The sequence below is a fragment of the Macaca fascicularis genome, chromosome 13 (genome assembly GCF_037993035.2).
Source record: "Macaca fascicularis isolate 582-1 chromosome 13, T2T-MFA8v1.1".
In the NCBI taxonomy this organism is placed as follows: domain Eukaryota; kingdom Metazoa; phylum Chordata; class Mammalia; order Primates; family Cercopithecidae; genus Macaca; species Macaca fascicularis.
In genome coordinates, this window is record NC_088387.1 from 100,515,528 (window position 1) to 100,543,363 (window position 27,836).

Genomic DNA, 27,836 nt, shown 5'->3' on the forward strand with positions numbered 1-27,836 from the left:
ATGCCATGATCCATCTGAAGTTAGTAGTTAAGAGTTAACATTCCATTTACCCCAAGACTACCTTCCCAAAGAGCACCACCTGGTCAATAGAAATCAAGGTTTGAAGCTGTTTTAGTCTCTCATGACTCAGAGGGCTGTACCTCTCCCGACACGTGATATAAGAAGAGGGCTGTTTCCTTCTCTCCTAAAGTCATGCCTAAAAGCAAGCTTAAAAAATATCACAGGTATTTTTTTTTTTAATTTATATTGCGCTTGATTTTTCTAAAATGTACTGGGCAACCCAAATCTGTGGCTCGTGTGTGTTCAGCATTCTGAATTCATTGCGATGGAAAATAAAACTGAAACGACGTAAGGCAAAACACATTTGAAATATCAAGCTTTTGCCATGTGCCTTTGAGCCATCCTCAGTACCAACTGAAGCATTTATAGAACCTCTTATTGCCTGCTTCCAAAATCCAGTCTCATAAAATAACAGGGTATGCCTTTTGCCCTTTGTGTTGTGAGGTTATCTAACTTCCATTCTCAGATGCACGTCACGCCTGCCCTGTTTTTGTCTTTAAAATAAATCTGCTGCCTAAAGCTAAATATACAGTACTTTGAACATGACAATGAAGTTATTTTTAATTTGTCCTTTCCTTTTAATTATGCTGTTGGTATTATTTTGTAAGTACAATTTGCAACATTTTTGCTGCCACCTACAGGCACCCCCTGAGTACCACCTGTGATGTCTGGGGGTAGGTGTAGAATTACCTGTTTACCTTGAAATGGAAATTTTGCTGAATATCTAACCATTATTTGTCAGCATGGGTATTTGTGTGTTGAAAATGTTTCTTTAAACAATACCTACATCCTTATTTATTTCATGAAAATAAAAATATCTGCAAGATCCCCATAAAATCGCTAAATAGGACAATGTCTGCAAACATAAAGAATTCACTTGGGGACAGTACAAGAGAAATCCTACACAAATGTGTTCTTAATCGTTTCCATAAGTAATAAAATCAGCATGTTTATGAAAAACCTAAATACATAATTGATCAAAGCAATTTTCACAGTTTAAAATTTATTAGCTATGAAAATAGTTGATGTGAAAAGGAAGGTTAAGAGAAAAAAAAATCTAAGTCTTTTAAGGAGTAATTCTCTCTCATCTTGACAACTATTACTAACTGCACTGAGCTAACTCTGAAATAACCACACACAAAAAGAAAACCAGAGGGCAGCTCTGGGAAGACTATTTTACACACACACAAAAGGAAAGAATGAAAAAAGATTTTACTAGTGTCCCAGAACCCTCTCATGAAACTGAGTCCTCTGTAAGGCAGGGAGAGAGTCCAGCACTTTGGGACCAAAACAATGTTTCTCTCTGCAAGAAGTTGGCCTCCAAGTAGAGAGATGAGTTGTTTTGGAACATGCCAGTGATTTTTAAATAACTCTGTGTAGACAACCCACTAATTTCCTTAACACTTTTTTTACCATTTCTTGTCTCAATATACACCGCCTCTTAGACTGAAAGTCTCACAAAGTGATGGGGAAGCTGTGTTTCACTTTCTTAGTCTTTATGACTTGTGTCCCTTGAGCCTAAAACACCAGAATTTTGAATCTTTTTTACAGAATACATAGCAACATTTGACAGTTTAAGAGGAACCTTATATTTCTATGTATAAATCATTTTATCTCTCTGTGTAGTCTTTGTTTATTCAAGAAACCAGCATTTATTTATTTACTCAAGGAAACTAGTTTACTTTGTTCCAAACTCTATCTTTGGTGCTAAGGATCTAGAGATGAATATGACATAGCCTTTACTACAAGGTGCATACTATATTATAGAAGTGACAGAATCAAATAAGTGCAATGCAATGTGCTGAGGACTGTGATAGAGGTAAGTACTGGCACAATGGCAGTGCGAAACAGGAGGATCACCTCTCTGCTGGAAAGAAAAGCACCAAAAGGTAAAGGGATAAGGGAAATGACAAATACAACTGGGAAGAATGGACAGCATTGCTTTGGCCATTTCCTTCAGGTCTTCTTTCCCTCTCCTATTGTTTCTTGCCAAAGGAATAATTTTTTACATAAAATAAAAATTTTGATATTGTCAAGCATAGCCTTGACAATATCAACTGAAACTGTGCTTAGCACTTGAATTGCCACATAGAAAACTCCCATGAATAATTCATTGCCAATGCATTCTCCAGTCTTATCATTTAAGTTGCAAATAATCCAGAACTGTGCAACACACCAAACCTTCCCCATCACACTTTCTACCATAAAGGTCAGTGGAAAAGAGACTTGATTAGCACCAGAGTCATTAAATGAATGTTACTTGAGTGGACATTGACACTGTGCGATCCCTCAGGTTCTTACCCAAATACTAAATCTTGCTGTTTTTTTCTTTTTCAATTTGTATTTTGCCCTATATTTTTAAAATTTTAGCAATTTTAAGATTACGTAAACTTCTATTTATAATATTTTAATTTAGGAAAACTAAACATTTTTCCATTATAAAATAAAATAGAAATAATGAAAAACATTTTATTTCAACAGTCATATTCTCAGAAATGTCTGTATGTCTAAGATTCTATGAGATACTGTAAATGAGTATAATCTTTGGATACATTTCTTCTCTATAAGGACTGTTCAGGTTTATAGGGAGAAAAACATAAATATTATAGGACTACACATAAAAGCAGACAGGCTTGCTACTGGGAAATTCTGAAATTGACAAAGACTGTCATTAATGTCTCTAAATTCCATTTTGTACTCTTTTCTGATTTTCTCAAAGTATTTTTTTCCCTCTTCACTATGCATGACAATCATGAAAATCTCCAGATCATCAAATGATAATGCTGCTCAAAACCCCCAGTCACCCTCACTATGAGGGAGGAAAGGAACCAATAAGAGAATAACTTTAATATGTTCTACTCTTAGCAGGATATGAGTTTCATTTGAACCAAATGGAGAAAGCACTCTGACTCAATGGTATAATTGTTTCTGGTGGGTCTTCAGACACCAGAAACAACCATCCGCAAAGAAGAAGAGTTTTAGCAGTTCTAAAATTACCACGTCATTGTCTCGTTGCCTACATGTATCATGTCTCTTCTGATAGGCATACAATGTCAGGATTTTATACTGCAGATTATGAAGCATAGAAGACAATGGCATAAGATAAAATGGCAGAATTTAGGGTACAGATTAAAAGCACAGAAGATCAGTGAATAAACATATTAGATCCTCAATACTTTGGAAAAGCTTTCTGCAAAAGGACTTGAATAACTCTTTAAGGAGGAATATGATTTAGATAATCAGAGAGAGAGGAGCTGTTGGGAAGAGAAAGGACCCCAGTAGAGGAACAGCAGACACAAAGAATAAGCATGAAGATACAGAAGACAATTTGCTTCTCAATAATTTAAATTAAAACATACCAAGTTTACCAATAACTGTTCAGATCTAAATGACTTTCAGACTTCCCAGTGTGGACTGACTACACTTTTGATATAAAGGGAGAAAAACGTTTCTTTTAACTAAATGTTTTCCCATGTTAAAAATCTACCTAATATACAAAGTATACATTAACACTAATAATATTTGGCCATTTTCAAAATTGTCTTCAAATACAGTATTTGATGTATTGTAGTAAAGTTTACAAACTTGACTTGCCTTTGAATTATTAAAGTCTAATCCCAAAGCAGGATTTTAATTAAGAATGAGAATTGGGGAGTTTTTGAAATGAATTCTGGCTAGTTCTCCACAGATAAGAGAAAATAGACATACAGTATTTTGACCTTCCAAAAACTCCCCAGGCCCACTGATTTTTTATTTATATCAGTCTACTCTGATTGGATTCTGAGAATTCCTAACCAGGCATGTTTTATTAAAAATGACATATATAGTTGTAAAAATATAAAATATTAAATATGCATAAGTTTTGCTTTCCTTGTTAAGCAAATCTAGTTGGAGAATTTTATTACATTTTTATTCTTTCTTTTGTGTAAATATAAGTATTTAGGGCTATGAATTTTCCTCTGAGCTCCGTTTTAACTCTGTCTCATAGGCTGGTATATTGTTGCTATCCAGAAATTCTGTGATTTGTGTGTATTTTAAAACAATATTTAACCTAAGTATATTTGAGGAGAATTTTAATTTTAGGTATTTTTAAATATCTTGCTACAATGTCTAGATTTATTACATCAGAATCAGAAAATATATTATCTATACTATTCCTCAATTTTTGATTTATAGAGGCTTTCTTTATAGCCAATTTTTTTAAATTGTCACAATGGTATATTCTCATTGTTACAGTAATAAGTTTTATATATATATATATATATATATATATATATATATTCTTGCTTACTTTGTTAAGAAATAGTATATTCTTAAGTGTGCTTTTATGTATTTGTTCCATCTTAGTCTGAGGGGAATGAACAAAGTCTCTGACTATTTCTAGATCTGTTCTTGGTATCTCTCATGATTTCTGATTTATGAAAATTACTGCTATGTTTTCAGGTGCAAAGATGTTTGTAACTGTTATATCTTCATTGTCAACTATACCCCTTAACATTCTAAACTGTTCTTCTATATGTCAGATAATGCTTTTTGACCTGAAGTCTATCTTATCCGAAATTAAGATCAGACTCCTGCTTTTTTGCATTTGCATTGACCTGATATAACTTTACCCTCCTTATTTTGTCTTTTGGTCCTTCTGAGTTGCTTTAAGTGTGTCTCGTGCAAATTAGAGTTGAGTTTTGTTTTGCAATTCTATGTACAAATTATTTTCCTTTAAATAAGTGAGTTAAGCTCTTTTATATTTATTAATATAACTGGTACATTTCCTTTTACTGTCATATTATTTGGGGTTTCTTTTGGTTTACGTTTACTATAGAGTATGTTTTCTTTGTATTGAATGCAGTTCTTCAGATATTTTAAAGGCGTTTTAGATTACAGTGGTTATCTTTAACATGTCTCCTTGTAATACTTCTGCCCCTTCTTTTTAGACAATGTCTACTAACTCCTTACCATGAGCAGCAATTTATTATGTCTGTATTCACTTTTGTTGTCAGAAGGGGGTCCCAATCCAGACCCCAAGAGAGGGTTCTTGGATCTCACGCAGGAAAGAATTTGGGGCAACTCCATAGAGTAAAGTGGAAGCAAGTTTATTAAGTAAACTTTATTAAGCAAGTTTACTAAGCAAGTTTATTAAGAAAGTAAAGGAATAGAAGAATGTCTACTCCATAGGGAGAGCAGTGGCATGAACTGCTTGACTAAAGATACTTATAGTTATTTTTTGAACATATGCTAAACAAATGGTGGATTATTTATGAACTGTCTGGTAAAGGGGTGGGCAATTCCAGGAACTGAGGGTTCCTCCCACTTTTAGACTATATAGGCTAACTTCCTGATGTTGCCATGACATTTGTAAACTGTCATGGTGCTGGTGGGAGTGTCTTTTAGCATGCTGATGCATTATTACTAGTGTATAATAACTAGTGAAGATGACCAGAGGCCACTTTCATCACCATCTTGGTTTGGGTGGGAATGACTGGCTTCTCTACCGCATCTTTACCTGTTTTGTCAGCAAAGTCTTTATGACCTGTATCTTGTGCCGGCTTTCCGTCTCATACTGTGGCTTAGAATGCCTAACCTCCTGGGAATGCAACCCAGTAAGTCTCAGCCTTATTTTACGCAGTTGCTATTCAGGATGAAGTTGCTCTGGTTCGGACAGCTCTGACACTTCTACCCATCTTCCCTTGCTTTCCTCCACCATCTAAATTTAATCCACACAATTATTTTGCTTAATTCTTTTCCTGTGTTGATAAATTTGCTTAATTTTTTTACTATTTGATTTATCCACTTGAAAGTAGTTTCATTGATTTTTTAGATGAGGCACAGAGGAGTCAATCAGTAAATTTATCCCTCTTAAAACATTTTGTTCATCTCCATATTTGTATTACAATTTCTGCTTTTTAAAAAACATGTAAAACATTCACTATTGATACTTTTTGGTTCGACTCAATTACAGTTAAGGATATTCAATGGTCAGGACAAGTCCTTTTATTGAAGTTTCCTCTGAAGTCTTTATTTTGGTTATGGTTGATCTTTCATAAGTCTCCCCAAGAAGGTATCATCTCCTTATTAAAATATTAAGTGAGATATCATTTCTTCATTCAAAATTCCCTGGGTTGAGGGGAGCAAAGATCACCTGATGGCCATCAAGTAGATCATCCAGAGGCAAAATTCCTTATCTGAGGAATTCAGAAGTAATTAGACTTCCCTATTATCTAAAGGCAGCATCTGGTACCAGGCTTCTTGTCCACAAACTTCTAAGTAACTAGAATGTCCATAGATTTCTGGAATGCATGTTTGTTGAAACTCATTGTGCAACCCTTGCTGACATCAAGGCACCAAAACGTTAACAAATGTAATCGTTTCCCATGACTTATGTGACGAATATGGTTCAAATTACCTTTAAACTCCTGCTTTAAGGTCTATAAATACCCGTTAAAAAAAAGTACGCCGTGGAGAGCTCAGTCTTTACTTGCTGACATGTCTTGCTGAACTCTTCCACAGTTGTTCTTTCTATTTAACAAAACTTTCTTTTTCAAACCTATACTAATGGTGGTAAATTCTTCTTATTACTCACAAGCCACCACTTTCCATTGCCAGGGCTCTGACACCTCACCCAGCATGGGCCACATCTATTTGTAGATTTAAATTTGAAGAAAAGTTTTGTTGTAGGTAAGTGCCCTTTTCTGGAACATATCACAGTTGGTGCTTCGTTGTCTCCTGATAGTGAATATTACAGTAAAAAGTCTGTCGGAATTCTTACTGTTTTTCCCTTAGAACAACATTGACTATAAATTGTCATCGAAACCACATTTTGAGAGTGAAGGGGGCTACTGTTTATGTTTAGTTTAGAACAACAGGCATAAACTGGAACTGTTCCAGGGTAACAAGGCCATATGGCCTCCCCAAGTATGCATGGCTTGATCTTTTGTTGTGGTCGCCTGAAACAGCCTTTTCAAAATCATCTTATCTATTGTATTCTTCTTCTTCTTCACTTTATATTCATCTTCTTTCTAAACAAAAATACTCATCTCTCATTTTTATATAAATTGTCTTAGTGTTTATAATTTTCTCTTAGTAATTTTTCAATATGTAGATTCATTTTCCTTTTATTTCAGAAAAGGTGTCTTATATTTTCAAATATCTGTAATATCTGTTTTATTTTCCTTTCCCAATATTCTAAAGCCATTTTTTCTCTAATTTCTCTATTTCTTATTTTTCATTTTTATCTTGATTGCTCATGTGTTATATTGTTAATTAATGTTTCCCAATTAATAATTCTTCCTGATATGTACACTCTTTTACAGTCTCCTCCCATATTGACTCTTGGCTTAGTTATGTGACTTGTTTTTGCCAACAGGACATCAGTGAACTTGACAAGCATAGAGGCTTAATAAGCACTTTCACACTGGGGCTTGCCCTCTGGGAATGCTACCATCACCATATGAAGAATCCTAGCTTACATTTCTAGAGAATGAAAGACTACATGTAGGGAGTCAGTCAGCCACTCAAATGAGCCCACATGAAACTAGTAGAATTGCCTATCCAACCCACAGAATCATAAGTAACAGTAAATTACTGCTTTAAGTCACTAAATTTTAGGGTTGTTATGCACTATTAGGTGACTGATAGAAAAATTGTTACCTAGAAGTGTGGCATGACTGTAATAAAACCCAAAACATGTGGCATTGGCTTTGGAAATAGGCAACAGATGGAGGCTTGAGAAGTGTAAGGGGTCTGTTGGCAATGGCTGAAGGAATGGCAAAAACAGAACATAGCAAAAAAAATCAAAACAGCAGCAGCAGCAACAACAAAAACTATTGGCAAAGGCTAGAAATAGGTTTGGGAAATTATTAGTAGCAGGAAAAATAGCAGCCCATATTTTGTAATAGCAAAACATTTGGCAAACCTGTCACATGCGATTACATAGAAGCTAAAATTATACCTGATGAAATGCTAGCTCTGGCTAAGGAGACTTTTTGCCATAATGTTACAAGTGTCAATTGGCTTCTTTTTCATACATATATCAATGCATAGTAATACATATATCAGACATGCTAAAGAGATGACTGGTTAGTTTATAAGAGGAAATTAGGTGTGAAGAAGTGGTGGACATTTAAGGGTTGGAAAACAAAATGACCACATTTCCAGATTTTCCAGTTGGAAAACTATTCTCAGCATGGTAAATAGCCTCGGGGAAAAAAAATAAAATCAATATTATGGATATAAGACCTATCTTAAAAAGTTTATTTTATTCAATTTATTTATTTATTTTTTTTGCAGATGGGGTCTCATCTGTTGCAGAGAGAAGAGAAAGGAAGGAACCAGTCAGGCAGGCAGGTAGGGTGGGTTCTCGGTTGAATTCTTTCAAACTAAAGAACAGCCTGCAGGCACAGATAAGAGAACTTGCTTAGAGGCTTGCCTAAGACATGCCCACACCCACAGAGATAACAAAGTCTAGAGAGGTAACTTGCCCAAACATAACCTAAAATGGAAAATTCCATCCTCTGACATATGCACAGTAAGGGGAACAAAGCAACAATATGGAGTAACTCATGCTAAGGGCTAATGCTCATTGGGAGGATGGGGTGGAGCTACCAGAAATGTGCACGTTATGCAAATGAGACACACAGCCCTCTTCAGTTTTCTATAAAAGTCTTTGCATTCAACTGTAAAATGGCAACCCTCTTCTGGTTCCCCTCTCCACAGTGGAGAGCTTTCTTCTTTTGCTTATTAAACTTTCACTCCAACCTCATCCTTGGTGTCCATGCTCCTTTTAACTTTCTTGGTCATGAGACAAAGGACTCTGGGTACTCAGGCAATAAGACTGCTACACTGTGGTGCACTGGTGACAGTGTCACACAGCCTAGGATGGAATGCAGTGACAAAACCATAGCTCACTGCAGACTCTACTGCTTGTGCTCAAGCAATCCTTCCACCTCATCCTCCTGAGTAGCTAGGACTAAGGCACATGCCACCACACCCCGTTATTTATATTTTGTAAAGACAAGGTCTTGCTATGTTACCCAAGCTGGTTTCAAACTCCTGACCTCAAGGGATCCTCTTACATTGGCCTCCCAAAGTACCAGGAGGCCTGTGAATGAACCATTGCACATAGTCCTCTTTTTAAGATCTCAGAAAAATCAAAAGTGATTTTTAGTAGACTCAGCTGGACAAATCGGCTTCTAGAAATTTTAAAAACATTATCCCATAGCATACTGACATGCCCAAATTAGAGTGAAGTTTATCTTAAAAAAGAGTTATATATGTGAATCCCAGTCACACAAGAAATCATCAGAATTTTTCAGGTAGTTGTATCAGTTTGGATTAAAAAGAAGAGAGGTTAAAATAAAAGAGATCTCTAGGACTTCATCTTTTTACATACAGAAAACTGGCTGATAAAATTACTCAGCTATTATATTTCTTAAAAATAATCTCTAAGAGAACTGAGCCAAGAGCCCACTGGGAAGAACCAAGGGCCATGGGCAACAATAGATTAGAAAACAACTTCAGAAGAGCAGAACCAGCCTTAATTAAGGAGCGTTCCCTGCCCCCAAGTAAGGATTCCTAAAAACATAGGCTCAGTTAGACGTCAGAATCATTATGGACCAGTGCTTGCTGTAAATTTCCAATTTATCTTCTTTCTAGACGAGAACGTCTATTGTGGCTACACTGTTCCTGTTCCACTATTCTGTGCTGGATCTGTGGGGGAAGGAGGAGCAGATAACTTGTCTTTTTGTTCATGGGTCTCTGGATCAACAGAAGCTGATTATATTAGAAGTCCTCACCCCATGGCTTCGTATCTTTGGCATTAAGATTCCATTCAAGGTGGCAAACACTCATTGATATTTACTGTGATTCAGAGCAAGTGCTAAACTTTGCATCAGACACCAGGATCAAAAAACTACATCTGAGGATCATTTTCTGTATTCGGATGTATTGTACAAAATCATAGTCTTTGAGCCTGAATGGACTCCAGCCTAAAATCATTAGAGCCAGCCAGGTAGCTCATGCCTGTAATCCTGGAACTTTGGGAGGCCAGGCTGGGAGGATCTACAAAATTTTTTAAAACTGGCTCGTTGTGGTGGCATGCATCTACAACCCCAGCTACTTGGGAAGCTTAGGTGGGAGGATTGCTGGGGTCCAGGTGGTCAAGTCTACAATGAGCTATGATTGCACCACTGTATTCCAGCCTGGGTGACAGAATGAGACCCTGTCTCAAAAAAAAAAAAAAAAAAAAAAAAAAATCATTAGGACCAAATAGACTTCTCTGGACTTGGCTATGTGATTTTTTGGCTTTTCTTTCCTTTTAAATTTCTTTTTTTTCTTTTTTAAATTTTGGGGGTCTTTTTTTAGTTTGCTTTTGTTTTTTTGCTGGTGGAATACCAAAAAAAATGACATAAGCAGGAGAATAATAAGTACTTGTATATTTGAACTCCTTTTTGTTCAAATAGATAATGGTCATGTTGTCTTGACCATTATGTGAAGTCTGGTCTGGACTCATTAAAAGTGAAAGAACATGCTGAGACAATGTCCCAACTGTACCAGCCACCCTGGTGGGTCTCGGCACACAGAAAACCCACAGCTGAATGCCGCTTCGTGAGAAACTCAGGCAAGCCCCGCAGAACAACTGCCCAGCCAGCCCAGAAAACTGAGAAAACAAAACAAAGCAAAAAAAAAAAAAACACACACACACACACACACAACTCATTATTTAAGATGACTAAGATTTGAGACGGTTTGTTATATAACAGACAAAAGAGTTCCTTATTCTACTTACCATCTCCCTTTGGCTCCTTGGAATGTAATCTTCATTTCTTAGTTTATTATTCTTTTTTCCCCTATATTTTTTCCAAGATTGATTTCATCTCCTTCTGTTATTTAGCTTTGATGGCAGGCCTTCTCTTCCCTGAGTTCTTTACTTCTGCTGAGTATTTTCCTTCTTAACTGCCATTGATAGTTTACAATTCTTCATTTGATATTTTAAGATTTTTATTGGAATATCAAGTAACACACTTCTTTCTGCTTTCTGGCCACATTTTGCCTTAAGTGTGTTGTTTTATTTCTTTATTTTTCTTTTGGTAGGGCAACTTTTATTGCTATTTTACACGTTTTTCTTATAACATATTTCTATAGCTGTTAAACTGGTTCCTTTAATTTAGAATACCAATAAGTTAGATTTTTCACTGGAATAGTTACTTTCAAGAGATAAGGGATAATGCAGGGAAGGGAAGGGTCGCCCCTACTGGCTGCTATAGAAACAATCTCTTTTGTATATCTCTTTTATATATAAATAATTTCATTATATGAAGCCAGCATCATCCTGATACCAAAATCTGGCATAAATGCAATGAAGAATAAAACTTCAGGCGAATATCCCTAATGAACATAGATGCAAAAATTACTAACAAAACACTAGCAAACTGAATCCAGTAGCACATCAAAAACTCAATTCACCACAATCAAGTAGGCTGAGAACCAAATCAAGAACTCAATCTCATTTACAATAGCAACAAATAAAATGAAATATCTAGGAATCCATCTAACTAAGGAAGGGAACCATCTCTACAAGGAGAACTATAACATACTGCTGAAAGCAATCAGAGAGGACACAAATGGAAACATATTCCATGCTCATGGACTGGAAGAATCAATATTGTTAAAATGGCCATACGGCCCAAAGCACTTTACATATTCAATGTTATCACTATCAAAAGTTTCAGAGAATTAGAAACATCTATTCTGAAATTCATTTAGAACCAAAACAGTGCCCAAATAGCCACAAATTCTAAGTAAAAAGCATAAAGCTGGAGTCATCACATTACTTTACTTCAAACTATACTATAAGGCTATAGTAACCAAAACATCATGGTACTGGTATGAAAACAGACACGTAGGTCAATGAAATAGAATTGAGAACCCAAAAATAAACCCACACACATACAACCATCTGATCTCTGGTAAATTTGACAAAAAATAAGCAATGGGAAAAGGATTTCCTATTCAATAGATGGTGCTGAGATAACTGGTTAGCCATATGCAGAAGAATGAATTTGGACCGCCACCTCTCACATTACACAGAAATTAACTACAGATGGATTAAAGACTTAAACGTAAGTCCTCAAACTATAAAAATCCTAGAAGAAAACCTAGGAAATACCCTTTTTGACATAGGATTTGTTAAAGAATTTTTGGCTAAGTCCCCAAAAGCAATTGGAACAAAAATTAAAAAAGACAAGCAGGACCTAATTTAATTAAAGAGCTCCTGCACAGCAAAAGCTAATATCAACAGAGTAGACAAACAGCCTACAGAATGGGAGAAAATATATGCAAACTATGCACCTGATAAAGGCCTAATATCCAAAATCTACGAGAAACTTAAATCAATAAGCAAAAAACAAAAAATCAAATTAAAAACTGGGCAAAGGACATGAACAGACACATTTCAAAAGAAGATATACAAATGGCCAACAAACACAGAAAAAATGCTCATCACTAATAATCAGATAATTGCAAATCAAAACCACAATATCAATTTGCACCAGAATGGTTATTAAAGTATGCCAGCATTTTAAAATATTACTTTCTTAGGTCTCTATCATTAATCCTATGGTTCACTTACTGTTGTTAAATTCAATACCAGTTGTAGTCACTAAAATACACCGCTCCTGGATTTTAAATGACCCATTAATTTACAATGTTTATATATTATTTTAATGATGTTGTGTGAGATCTGCTACTTCTTTTTCCATTTTGTGTAGCACAAAAATCTCACTTGATCAGCCTGGGCATGGTGGCTTGTGCCTGTAATCCCAGTAGTTTGGGAGGCTGAGACGGTTGGATCACTTGAGGCCCGGAGTTCAAGACCAACCTGGTCAACATGGCAAAACCCCATGTCTACTAAAATACAAAAACATTACCAGGCATGGTGGTGCACACTTGTAATCCCAGTTACTTGGGAGGCTGAAGCATAGAATCACTTGAACCTGGGAGACAGAGGTTACAGTGAGCTGAGATTGTACCACCACACTCCAGCCTGGGTGACAGAGCAGGACTCTGTCTCAAAAAACAAAACAAAACAAAACAACTTATTTGATCTAAGTCCCTCATATAGTGGTTTCAACTTAGGTGGGGTCCTCTTTCTAGAAGTAAATAATTTCCAGGGACTTTTGAAATCTGTACTCCAAACACCTCCTCCATACACTATTCTTCCATTGCTCCATCATCTCTCCTTCTCACAAAAGGCACAAGTATGGCCTGTCTCTGCTGATCCCATTGCTTTTAAAAGTACTTAACAATAATGGAGTTTACAAGGTTTATATACATCTTAATTTCATAGAAAATGAGACTCTTTTCATTTATTTTCATTTTCTATGCATTTAAGTTTTCTAGAGAAATGAGAAAATGAAAAACTAAGCTGCCATTATGATCATTTCAGAAGCCTTCTCCTATCTTTTTTTTGTTTTTGTTTTTCCCTATGATTCAATTCAACATACCAAACACTCATTGATACTTACTGTGATTCAGAGCTTGTGCTTTGCATCAGATACCAGAATAAAGCCTAATTAAAGCCATCTAGGACATAAGAGTCCAGAACTAAAATGTGACAGAGGTACATATATTTGCAAATAGGTGCAATGTCAGTTGAAAAATTCTGAACCGCCAGGTATAAGAAAAGACTCTTGATCCATATAAAATTATACAATTGGTGAATATTTGATAATAAACAAATTAAAACGTAAGATTATACTCTGCATGATTGGAGAACGTAGAATCACTAACATTGCATTATTTTGATGCCTAGTATGTCTTCTCATTGTTAGGAATCAATAAAAACATATCCTGTCTTTACAACTATGGTTATTAGCTTTGTTGATAACAAGTATGTCTTAAGTTAGAAATACTGTTCATTTCTCATTTTTAATCAGAATCTTGGTGTATTAGGACATAAAAATGATGGTAGTTTTCACAAGGCAACTTTTCAGCAGAGGAAGCATAGAGCATATAAATCTAAAATATTGCTGTACTTTCTTCTATCTAAAAGAGGAAGAAGACAATTTACATCTTTTCCATGAACTCCAACCTGGATTGTAAGAAGTTGAAATGTGCTGATACTCAAGTTTCTACAACACAAATTTTTATCTTGAAACAGTCTAGATCTCTTACCACATTGCCAAGCCAAACAAACAAATATTGAAGTTTATTAAAACCACATGCCCTAGAAATTTTGGAGCTGTCTCTTGGGTCAGAATGAAGAAAGCTGAGTCAGCTCTTCCATGGTTGTTCAGAATCAGTGACATCCTTTCAAAACCATGTAGCAGGTACTGGAAGATTGGAAGCCACACTGTCCATGATTACTACACAACTGATAAAAACTATGGATGATTCTAAGGGCAGCAAGTCCCTGGTTTTAATATATCAAGAGGTCTTTTTGAAAACTGAACAGGCTGTTGAGATCTTTGAATTATGGAAAATATTCCTTGCCAACTAAACTCCAACTGGCAGAAAAATTTCATTTATTGGAGCACATATGGAGCAACTTTAGTTATTGACAGCAATGCAGTGTTATTATGTTGGAAGAAGAATGGAGTCACATAATTCACCTTGACTCACTGCTTCATATATCAGTATTCAGCGTGCACAAAATCTCTCCCATAGTCCTAGCAGAATTAGTGAGTAGGCCCATGCAGGTTGATGAGATTTATCAAAGCCAGGGTCTTAAATTACTGACTATTTACAGGTTGTGTTTTTTTTTTTTTTTTTTTTTTTTTTTTTTTTAAAGTCAAAACCCCATACTAAGTTACTCTCTACTACACGGAATTGTACTGGCTTCCTAGGGGAAAAAAATACTTAGAGTACTTCATTGAACTTCAGGAAAATTTTTTTGCTTTTTTGTGAGTGAAGGGAAAGCCCATTTTCAGAACACTTATGAGAGAGATATTTATTCATAGAAGCCTTGGAAGATATTTTTGGCCATATGAATGAGGCAGATCTTCTGAATCAAGGGCTTGAATTAACTATTTTGAAAGATACTAAAACTCTGTGAACAATTCTGGATAAACTGCCATTTTAGAAAAGGGGTTTAGATGCAAACAACTTTATAAACTTTGAAATGTAGGAGGAAGAACTTCTGAGGACTGGTGTCCGGAATAACTGAGCATGCAGATTTTTCTGCAGTCAAAAATCTGCATAAACATTTTGCAAGTTTTAAAGGTAGTTCTGTTCAGACATCTTTTAAATTTCCTTTCTTACTATCAAATATTCCCATATTTTTCAGTATTTTAATTTTTTAAAAAATATTTAAGCCTTTAGATCCTTTGGAAATTATTTTGCTATATTATGTGACGAAGGGATCTAATTTTCTTCCACATAGTAAATATTCTGTATTTTATTTGTGAGTACCTGCCTTTTTGTTTTCAGAGGCTTCTTTTAAAAATTATATATCAAGTTATTATATGGTAAAGGCATTTTACCACATAATGGTAAATTTCTGATAGGAAAGAACAGGAGGAAAGAACAGGAGGAAAGAAAGAAGGATAAAAGGAGAAATAGGAGGAAGGAAAGAAAGGGTGGATCAAGAAAGAAAAGAAAGAACATTGGGGGCATTATGCTAAGGGATTTTGCATAAACTGTATATAACTTTTAAAAATGAACCCAGTTTTATTTACTTTTATGAACATCTTTTACAAATTAAAAAAATGAAGTTCAGAAAAGTTATCAGCCAATTTGGGCAGATACGTAGGGAGAAGTGCTCAAATTATTATTGAAAACTAAACCATTGGGATAGGATATTGGACGTAACATATTATATAGGCCTATGTATTTACTCTGATTTTAAAAAACCTTGAAATTTCATAGAAACAATGATTTATTTATTTTTTTATTTATTTATTTATTTTTTTTTTGAGACGGAGTCTCGCTCTGTCGCCCAGGCTGGAGTGCAGTGGCGCGATCTCGGCTCACTGCAAGCTCCGCCTCCCGGGTTCACACCATTCTCCTGCCTCAGCCTCCCGAGTAGCTGGGACTACAGGCGCCCGCCGCCTCGCCCGGCTAATTTTTTGCATTTTTAGTAGAGACGGGGTTTCACAGTGTTAGCCAGGATGGTCTCGATATCCTGACCTTGTGATCCGCCCGCCTCGGCCTCCCAAAGTGCTGGGATTACAGGCGTGAGCCACCGCGCCCGGCCGAAACAATGATTTAATATGAGCTTTTATTAACTCAAGCAAGTAACACAGTTAGTGCATCATTAAAAATACATTCAATGCTTTCAGCTTTACCCATACTCATCTTTGTTGCTACCCGTGTGTTATTGGATGCCTCTCTCTCAAAGACATTGGCTAAAGATACGCTCATCACCACCATGATTTCAGCTTTACCCATACTCATCTTTGTTGCTACCCGTGTGTTATTGGATGCCTCTTTCTCAAAGACATTGGCTAAAAATACGCTCATCACCACCATAGTTCCCATTGCCTAGACCTGTAACATTCTGGAGATTGAAGAACTGTCATTTCTTGGTGCTTCGATACCCCAATCTTTCAAATAAATATAGTCATGCTGATGGCATATTTTTAAAGAATCAAAGTTATCTTTCAAAATTTGTATTATTTTATTTGAAATAAAGTAAAATTTGTTGTTGAAAACTTTTGTTTTTGAAAATTCATTAATTAAACCTTCAATAGTTGTTCAATGAAACTTTATTAAACATCAACCATTATCTTTTCCCAAACTACTACTTAGACAAAGCTTCTTCAAGAATATTTTCTTCTCTCAGCCATGTGGAAAACACTCATTTGGGAAAAAAAGTCAAGAGTCTATCACTTCATTCAATATATATATTTGACTGTACATTGTATATGTAGATCTCCTATATGAAAATATTGGGTTATTCTATATATTTTGTTTGACATTTTTAAACAACACTATATTACGATCATAAAAATACTTTATATAATCATTCAACAAAATTATCTATTTCTCATTATGAAAATTGAAAACCCATATGTAATAGATATAAAGGCATAATAAATCCATATCTACCTATCATCTAATTTCAATAATTATCAACAGTTAGCCAATTGTGTTTTGTCTACATCCCCATCAGCCTTCCCACTCCCCACACTGGGCTCTTGGAAAGCAGATTCTAGGCATTATATTACTTCACTAGCAAATACTTCAGTATGTGTTTCTAAAAGATGACTTTTGTTTGTTTTTTGAGACAGAGCTTGCTCTGTCACCCAGGCTGGAGTACAGTGGTACAATCTCGGCTCACTGCAAGCTCCATCTCCTGGGTTCACGCCATTCTCCTGCCTCAGCCTCCCGCGTAGCTGAGACTACAGGCACCTGCCACCATGCTTGGCTAATTTTTTTGTATTTTTAGTAGAGACGGGGTTTCACCGTGTTAGCCAGGATGGTCTCGATCTCCTGACCTCCTGATCCGCCCACCTCGGCCTCCCAAAGTGCTGGGATTACAGCTGTGAGCCACCATGCACGGCCTAAAAGATGACCTTTTTAAAGGCACATGTCATAATGCTATTATCAGACCAGAATATTTAAAATAATTCCTTAACATAATAAAATGTCCAGTCAGTGAATAAATTTTCCTGATTGCCTCATAGTGATTGTTTTAGAGTTGGTTTGTTAAATCAGTGTCCAAAGTCTTAATATGGAACATGGTTGATTTTTTTCTTAAATATCTTGTAATCAGCCCATCTTGTTTTATTTCTCCCCCCCATCATTATTGTATAGCAGCATTTCAAAGAGTTCACCGTATTTTCACTCTGCAGATATAACACAATTTATTCAAACATTTCTTTATTATTGAGCATTTAGCTTATTTCCAACTTTTCTTCTATTAAACAATGTTTCAATGAATATGCATATAGATAAATATTTGAGCATACCTAGAATTATCCTATTAGGATAAATTCTTAGAAGTGGAATGCCTCATGGGTTTTTTTTTAAGCTTTTGATACAGCTTGTCAAATTACTCTTCAAAATGATTGAACTAATTTACACTCCTACCAGCAGTATGAGCGTATCTATGCCCCTACACCCTCATCAACACTGCATAATATCTTCATTTTAAATATTTGCCAATTTGATAGACCAAAAAGATAGCTTGCTGTTTTAATTTGCATTTTTTGGATTAATAGTAAGAAAGAGTGCCCTGAGTCTTTGAATCCTTGTTCAGTGCTTACTGAGGCCATAAAACCACTTTCTGATAAGTCCACAAAGGAGATATATGTTTAAAGGGTAAGGCCAGGAAAATGTAGACTTTCATTACCAGCCTTAAGCAGAAATTCTGGCACTGGTGAGACTATAAACCGAAGAGCTTTTTTTTTTTTTTTTTATATCTTTATTTTCTTTGTTATAAGTTAAGTTTAGGTCCTTTTAAAAATAGTCTTTCCTTGGCCAGGCACGGTAGCTCATGCCTGTAATCCCAGCACTTTGGGAGGCCGAGGCAGGTGGATCACAAGGTCAGGAGATCAAGACCATCCTGACTAACATGGTGAAACCCCGTCTCTACTAAAAATACAAAAAATTAGCCGGGCGTGGTGGTGGGCGTCTGTAGTCCTAGCTACTCGGGAGGCTGAGGCAGGAGAATGGCGTCAACCTGGGAAGTGGAGCTTGCAGTGAGCCGAGATTGCACCACTGCACTCCAGCCTGGGTGACAAGACTCCGTCTCAAAAAACAAATAAATCAAAACAAAAATAGTCTTTCCTTTACTTAGTCTCCCTAGAATGATGACACTTTCCAGTTGGGTTGCAGCTCTATACTCTGCATATTGCATCAGACACACCACTCCAAAAATGGATGGCTCCTAACTATCCTTTAATGTTTTTGTCACACACAGCTTCCTCCTGCCCTCCCCATCCACACCCACACCCACACCACCCTCAGTATTATGGCCAAATTGTTATTTCCAATGTTCCTGCTCAGAAACAATGTTTCTCCTTCCCTAAGGTAGAAGTGGTCAGGAGTGGGAGTAAGATAGGATGGTACAGATTGTGGTAGGAAAGAACTGACTTCTACCAGAATATAGGATGTGCAGCCAACAGTAAGGCTAAACTTCTTGTCTGTATGTGCTCTGGTCATTAGGGTTTGTCTTTTGTGAAGCACCTGTTCATTTTCCTTGCCTATCTATCAATGAATGATGAACAAATGAAAGGATGAATAATCACATTTTGGGTATAGTCTTTCAACCAGTTACAAATCAACCAAATTGCACTGTCTTTTAGCCCATATTTCATTCTCTTGTCAGCTTTTATTGCAAGATATATCCAGTCGGTAGCCATCCATTTTAAAGCAGCCTTTTATGTCTTACTTCTTTCTCAAAATTCTTTAAAGCAACTCAGATAGTCAGAGTCTTATCTCTGTGTACCATCTAAATGAGGCCAGGCAAGATCCTACTGGTCTAAACAGCAACAGACCAAAGATCACAGAATTACTGACCATGGTTTTGCTTTCTTCAATGTTGTGTATATATAAAAGGGTCCCTCCTTTGGAGAATAACCTAACGGTATAGATGATCCACTTTTATCCACTTCACTTCCCCTCATCCAAGCTCTCCCCCTACCAGTAATTTCCTTTGTCTTGGGTAACCAATCTCACTCCAAGGAGAATTGCAATAATAAAGCCCTTTATCCCATCTTTTCATAATTGACTTAAATATGAAACACTTTGTTGTTTGTTTCTTATAGTACTTAATTTGTTCAAGGAAGTAGTGTTCTGTAGAAAATGTAGACTTGAAATATTACAATGGGTTGGCAAATAGTCTTTTTACACAAATCATATTGTACACTATCAACAGAATTTATATGATAGGTAGGTATGACAGATACGATTTTTATGGCCTATAGAACAGCATTTCCTAAACTGAGCTCCATAGAGCCCTAGAACTCTTAGATTATTAATCTACATGCTCAAAACTGCTTTTTTATGGTGATATGTATTTTGGAAATGTTTCTTGCATTTATTTCACTTAACATTTGTAATGTAAATAATATTAGTATATTAAACTCTGAGAGATTTTGCATTGAAGGAACCTCACCTCATTTAATCAGATTTTCCCACTTTTATTTAACTACAGAATTAAGTATTTTAAGTTTTACCTTCATTTGATTTTATTGGATTATGCATTAATATTTTCTGCAGAATTGTTTGGGACACACTAGTATAACATAAGTGAACATATTTGGAATGACATATGAGAAAATGTTCTAGACTCAGCATAGTGTTTTTGGTCATTTTTCTTACCTCCTTATTACTCTCCATGGAGAGTTTGGAAGACAGCAATAAGGAGGTAAGAAAGCACAAGTGGGTGCCCTATCTTCCTTCATATCAAAGACCCTATGTCTCCTTGAACACAATTTGTTTTATAATACTCTGAAGTATTTTTACATGCTGTCTACTATCTCTAAAACATTCTCCCTCAATTTCATCTGTAAATGCCCACCACATTCTTTAATACCCTAGATCATATGACAGTTATTCCACACAACTTGCCATGATACCAAAATGTACTCTTTTCATCTTGGACACCATGGAATTAAATATATTCCTTTATAATATTCTATCAACACTACATTCTCTACACATTTGTCTGTTTCCCACTCTAGACTATTTTTTATTTTTCCTGAAGTTCAGGGATCACATACTATTTTACACCAATTGACCAATGGCATGTCTCACCATAGAAGGTAATCCATGTCTGTTTTATAAGTTACTTTTTTACTCATTTTTTGAAATGAGCTAAGAAAATTGCTAAGAATTTTTTTCACTGAGTTATATCATGTATTCTATTCTCCATGTTCGTCTCCTTGCACTATCTCAAGATTACATTGTGCTGTCTTAATAGAAGGCAAAAATAGTTTGTTTTCTGTGAAAATGATGAAAAGCCTGTTTCCCTAAATGTCTGGGTATTCTTCTTTATTTTTAAGTTGTGGGGTACATGTACAGGATGTGCAAGTTTGTTACACAGGTGAACGTGTGCTATGGTGGCTTGCTGCGCCTATCAACCCATCGCCTAGGTATTAAGCCCAACATGCATCAGCTATGTTTCCTAATGCTCTGCCTTTATCCCACCCCCAAACAGGGCCCAGTGTGTGTTGTTCCCCACCCCGTGTCCATGTGTTCTCATTGTTCAACTCCCGCTTATAAATGAGAACATGTAGTGTTTGGTTTTCTGTGCTTGCATTAGTTTGCTGAGGATAATGGCTTCCAGGTCCATCCATGTCCCTGGAGTTCCCAAAGGACATGAATTCATTCCTTTTTATGGCTGCATAGTATTCCCTGGTGTATCTGCTCCACCAATCAATTTGGATTGATTCCATGTCTTTGCTATTGTAAATAGTGCTGCAATTAACGTACGTGTGCATGTCTTCTGCACAACAAAAGAAACTGTCATCAGAGTGAACAGGCAACCTACAGAGTGGGAGAATAAATTGCAATCTATCCAAATGTCTGGGTATTCTGTTAGGTTGGCTGTTATTGGAGCCAGGGAACTACGAACTCTCAGAATTAGAAGAGCTATTCAAGCCATGTAGTTCTTCTGCTCTTGTCTCTTCATTTATTGCAGTGCTTATTTGGATTTTTGTTGTCTTTTAAAGAAAATATTTTTAAATGTAAGTTTTATTGTGGATTTTTACATCCATAGAAATACATACAAACAACTATGAAACAAACTGACAATCATAAATTTATGAACCTCAAGGTCTCTTCAAGATTACTGACACCATTTAGAAATTATTCTCTATCTTTAATCTTCGTCGAGGACTGAGGTCAGCAGTAAACCCAAGTGTGTTGGTGGGGATACTGTTGAATGTCGCTCTAACAGTAGCTTAATCGTCTTCTGCTTTTAAGTTACTCCTTAATAAGGGATACTGCAAGCTTGAGAATGATGAAGAAAATTATTCAATGTACAGTCTTTTAGTCACCCTGTTATTAAGGGCTAATTTATCTGACAAGCCACAAGGAAATCAGTAGTTTTTGTTTAAGCATTTGAAAAAAAAAATCTCTCTGCTATCATTATCAACTCAGATATTCAGAAATCTGAATCCCACCCAAAGAACCTCATTTTTAATGTTTCTATGTTTAATTTTAGGCATTGTACTTAAAGAAATAAAATATCACATATCGCGTGAATTATCTGCATTATGTCAGCCTGCAATCAACAACCGGATGCAAGAATTTCATGAAGTTAGAGTGAATGATACTCTTCAAGGGTACTGGGCATAATCTATGTTATATAATTTTAATTTAATTTATTAATCTAGTACAATACTAATAGCTAATGTTCACTGTTTGTTCCCATGCATTAATTGATTCATCACTGCATTCAATTATACAGTAAAATAGGCACTGAACACTTATTATGGGCATGATGGTGTAAAAGGCACATGTTACTTATCAATCATCATCCTTAATGTTAAGGTTTCTGAGGTTCTGCAGAGGCCAAGGGCACACAGACTAGAAATTTACTTTGAGAAACCAATTGCCTTAAGGAACCTTTTTACACACACAAAAAAAGTTATCAAGCCTAGATGAACTTAGTGGAAAATTTTTCCCCTGAGTTTACATGTAATATACTGATATGATCTCACTATGTATTCCCACCCAAATCGCATCTTGAATTGTAATCCAAATTATAATCCCATGCTGCAGGAGGGACTTCTTGGGAAGTGACTGAATTATGGGGGCAGGTGCCCTGTGCTGTTCTCCTGATAGTGAGTTCTCACGAGATCTGATGGTTTTATGAGGGGCTTTAACCCACTTCGCTCTACGGGTCTCTCGTTCTTCTCCATCCCGCTACCATTGGAAGGAGGACATGTTTGCTTGCCCTTATGCCATGACTGTAATTTTCTAGGTACTCCCCAGCCCTGTGGAACTGTCAGTCAATTAAAACTCTTCCCTGTATAAATTACCCAGTCTTGGGTATTTCTTCATAGGAGCATGAGAAGGAACTAATGCATATACAAACACTGGATGATTGTATATCTGTATTGTCCAACAGGGTAGTGACTAGCCACAAGTCAATGTTGAATGCTTGAAATGTGGCTACTTTTAATTGAGGTGTGTTGCACGTGTACAACATACGTGTAATTCTGAAGACAGTGTAAAAATAGCATAAAGTATGCCATTTATAATTTTAAATGTTAAAATAATATTTGAGAGATATTGAATTAAGTAAAACATTATCACGATTGATTGTCTTTCTTTACTTTTCTCACGTGGCTATCAGACCATTTTTTAAACTCTTATTTTAGGTTTGAGGTTACATGCAAAGGTTTGTTACATAGGTAAATATGTATCACGGGGGTGTGTTGTACAGATTATTTCCTCACCCAGGTTTTAAGCCCAGTACCCAATAATCATCTTTTCTGCTCCTCTTCCTCTTCCCACCCTTCCCTTCAAGTAGACCCCAGTGTCTATTGTTTCCTCACATATATGGTTTGCATTATAGTGCTATTGGCCAGCAATTGTAGAGATGTGTATCCATAGCAGATATCGTGGGTTTGCTCACACGTCTATTCCTATGATATATTCCTATAATGTAAAAGCTAAAACTAAATTTACTACCTCTAAAATTTCTTGCAGCTGTGGTTTCAGAGATGATGTACCCCCATGAATCACAAGCACAAGCAAGAGGCTGAGATTAGGACTACAGAGGAGAAATACAGACTATGGACACCCACTTTTTTTGTCCAAATCATAAAAGTAGTGACAGTTCTGAGCTAGCAGCTGCATCAATGGATTGCCAATCCCACAGGCAAATGTCCGGATTATGGCAGAATAATCAACCCCCTTCGTGGCTCATTTCTATTGTATAACTCCAGGAATTACTCTTAGAATGTCCTTTTAGCCTTGTCAACAATTGTATAAGTCATTTAAGAACCTTTAAAAACCCTATGTCTTCTTAAATTAGCTACAGTTGATTCTGTTCTCTGCAAATTGAGCATTTCCCAAAGCAGCATTGGTGGAATAGGCATTATTCAACTAACACTAAATATGCAAGTTAAAGCACACAAACATATAAATCACTTGTTAATACCTGTTTCTCCGTTGTCTCTTACAGGCACAGACAGGTACAGAAGAGCATTTAATAAGCATTGAATGCATTTATATAAAATAAAGAAATATAATCAAGCAAATGACCTGAAGTCACGTTATAATTTTAATGTGACTTATTACTAAAGCTTAAGTCATGATCAAATAAACTCTAAAGTATTGCAAAAATCACATTATTTTCTATAATGTGTATACCGATATATTTTTTCTTAAGAAGTAAGTCATCAGCTGGGCTTTGAGTATTCTTCCTTATATCAGAAGTGTAGTTTGTTATCTCTTTCCATTTTAATGACTAGACACATTGCTTTTGATATGACAGAACTAATTCAAACCTTTTAGAAATGGCGGCAGAGTTTCAGATAAGGACGTGATCCTGATTTATCTACCTAAGGGCTTGGAACATTGGTTTATCATTTAGTTCATGGCTTGGCACATTATCAAGAAAATCAGAAAATATTCTGTGAAAGTCCCATAAAGTTCTCATAAAGCTAAATCTAGCCATGATCAAGCATTTGTAGGTGGAACAGAGGGCACATGTGTTAAGTATGGAGCTGGACTGCTCTCCTGCTGGCCAAAGTCTAAGCCACAACTTCCTTGGGCCCCTAAGTGCTGCAGGTCGGAAAAAGCACCAGACGATGCTGTACAATCAAAAACAACAACAATGCCAGCTCTGAAGGGTTGTCTAGTTTAATGTTCCCAGATAATTAGCTCTAAAAGAGGACTCTGAATTTTCTGTGCTTTTTCAGCATGTAAATTTTTAGCTTTCCAAATCAGTGGTAATCATACTAATAACTACTTTGTGAAAATAGAAGAGATGTACTTCTGTAACCACTTGCAGTCTCAGTCTGGCCACTCTTCTGCATAACTTTTCTATTTTTAGCTACTATTCCAATTGTGATGTCATCGCCCCACTCCTCACACATTTACTGCCTACCCCCCGTGAAGTAGAAAGGGTGAGCAGAAGAACTGCAAAAATGTCAGTGTGCAGATTTTCTTGCTTTTAAGAGGTCTGACTTTATAAAGGGGAAGAGAAACAGAGTGGCTAGAAGAAGATGCAGTATTAAGTGAGAGATTTTTGGTGAGTCCCTGAGTGTGAGTTCACATGCATGTACATGTTAAGATCAGAGATAAACAAGTACATAAGATTGATAAGAATGACCCAAAAGAAAGATAGTATGAAGATGCAGAAAAGAGGAAATGAAGCTTTGGGGAATTGAGTTTGGCCACACTTAAGTCATTGTGCTCACCGTAGGCAATGCTGCTATAAGGCTCTATTTAACTCAGAGAGATAAAACTTTATGAAATAGAATTTTAAAGCAGTTTTTTCCAGTTCTGTGAAGAAACTCATTGGTAGCTTGATGGGGATGGCATTGAATCTATAAATAACCTTGGGCAGTATGGCCATTTTCACGATATTGATTCTTCCTATCCATGAGCATGGTATGTTCTTCCATTTGTTTGTGTCCTCTTTTATTTCACTGAGCAGTGGTTTGTAGTTCTCCTTGAAGAGGTCCTTTACATCCCTCGTAAGTTGGAGTCCTAGATATTTTATTCTCTTTGAAGCGATTGTGAATGGAAGTTCATTCATGATTTGGCTCTCTGTTTGTCTGTTACTGGTGTGTAAGAATGCTTGTGATTTTTGCACATTAATTTTGTATCCTGAGACTTTGCTGAAGTTGCTTATCAGCTGAAGGAGATTTTGGGCTGAGACAATGGGGTTTTCTAAATATACAATCATGTCATCTGCAAAGAGAGACAATTTGACTTCTTCTTTTCCTAACTGAATACCCTTGATTTCTTTCTCTTGCCTGATTGCCCTCGCCAGAACTTCCAACACTATATTGAATAGGAGTGGTGAGAGAGGGCATCCCTGTCTTGTGCCAGTTTTCAAAGGGAATTTTTCCAGTTTTTGCCCATTCAGTATGATATTGGCTGTGGGTTTGTCATAAATAGCTCTTATTATTTTGAGGTATGTTCCATCAATACCGAATTTATTGAGCGTTTTTAGCATGAAGGGCTGTTGAATTTTGTCAAAAGCCTTTTCTGCATCTATTGAGATAATCATGTGGTTCTTGTCTTTGGTTCTGTTTATATGCTGGCTTATGTTTATTGATTTGCGAATGTTGAACCAGCCTTGCATCCCAGGGATGAAGCCCACTTGCTCATGGTGGATAAGCTTTTGGATGTGCTGCTGAATCCGGTTTGCCAGGATTTTATTGAGGATTTTTGCATCGATGTTCATCAGGGATATTGGTCTAAAATTCTCTGTTGGTGGGATTGTAAACTAGTTCAACCATTATAAAACAGTATGGCGATTCCTCAAAGATCTAGAACTAGATGTACCATATGACCCAGCCATCCCATTACTGAGTATATACCCAAAGGATTATAAATCATGCTGCTACAAAGACACATGCACACGTATGTTTATTGCGGCACTATTCACAATAGCAAAGACTTGGAATCAACCCAAATTTCCATCAGTGACAGACTGGATTAAGAAAATGTGGCACATATACACCATGGAATACTATGCAGCCATCAAAAAGGATGAGTTTGCGTCCTTTGTAGGGACATGGATGCAGCTGGAAACCATCATTCTTAGCAAACTATCACAAGAACAGAAAACCAAACACCGCATGTTCTCACTCATAGGTGGGAACTGAACAATGAGATCACTTGGACTCGGGAAGGGGAACATCACACACCGGGGCCTATCATGGGGAGGGGGGAGGGGGAGGGATTGCATTGGGAGTTATACCTGATGTAAATGACGAGTTGATGGGTGCTGACGAGTTGATGGGTGCAGCACACCAACATGGCACAAGTATACATATGTAACAAACCTGCAGGTTATGCACATGTACCCTAGAACTTAAAGTATAATAAATAAATAAATAAATAAATAAGAAATAGAATTTTAAAAGCCATTTATATCTACAGAGACCTAACTCAGCCCTTAGGCATGATTAATACTCCAGTGGACCTGACCCAAAGTGAAACCATTAAAGCCAATATGGTTCGTATGTTGGATTGATTCATTCCTACAGGAGATAGAGGAATAAAGAGAATTATATAAATACAATGATCAATCCAAAAGAGGAACTGGAAAGTTTAAAACTCATCTTTAGCTGCCAGTGGAGGCTATCCATTGATCTTAGCATATATAGCACTGATATCAATTAATCTCTTAATGTAGAGCAATACTTCTCTCTGATCTCATAGATCTAGTCCCTACCTGGATTCAATGATGCCGTGAGAAAGCACTTCAGCTTTAGTAGCAACTCACAGAGGCATAAGAGATGCCAGTAAAGTCCTCGGAGACCTCTCGCCTTATTGCCACTACTCACCCTGAGTAGACGGGCCGTGTGAAGCATCTCTTCTTTCATGGCAGATTTTAAAAGCATAATATTTTTATTTTGTTTTTGGGGGGTTGTTTTTGACCCTCAATTCACACCTCATGTCCCTCTTTTGGGTCCTCTGGGAAAACCTCCAGATCACTTTAAAATATCTATTCAATTAGGATTGCCCCACCCACCTCCTAACGACAGATATTTTATCCCTTTACAAACCAAAGCCCCATTCATTATTGCAGTGGCTTGCAACTGAGGTTAGGAAGAAAGTAGTGTTCTGAAATCTTTTTGGAGTATGGCTGATTTTTAAGGAAATTTTGTCTGCCACTGGACATTCTCAGAGACTTGAACATT

General features: G+C 36.4%; 1 long non-coding RNA gene across 1 annotated transcript in view; it reads right to left on the reverse strand.

The window, feature by feature from the left end:
- Positions 1–27,836, reverse strand: part of LOC123568417 (uncharacterized) — a 518,489-nt gene that overhangs the window by 229,106 nt on the left and 261,547 nt on the right. The window lies entirely within an intron of this gene.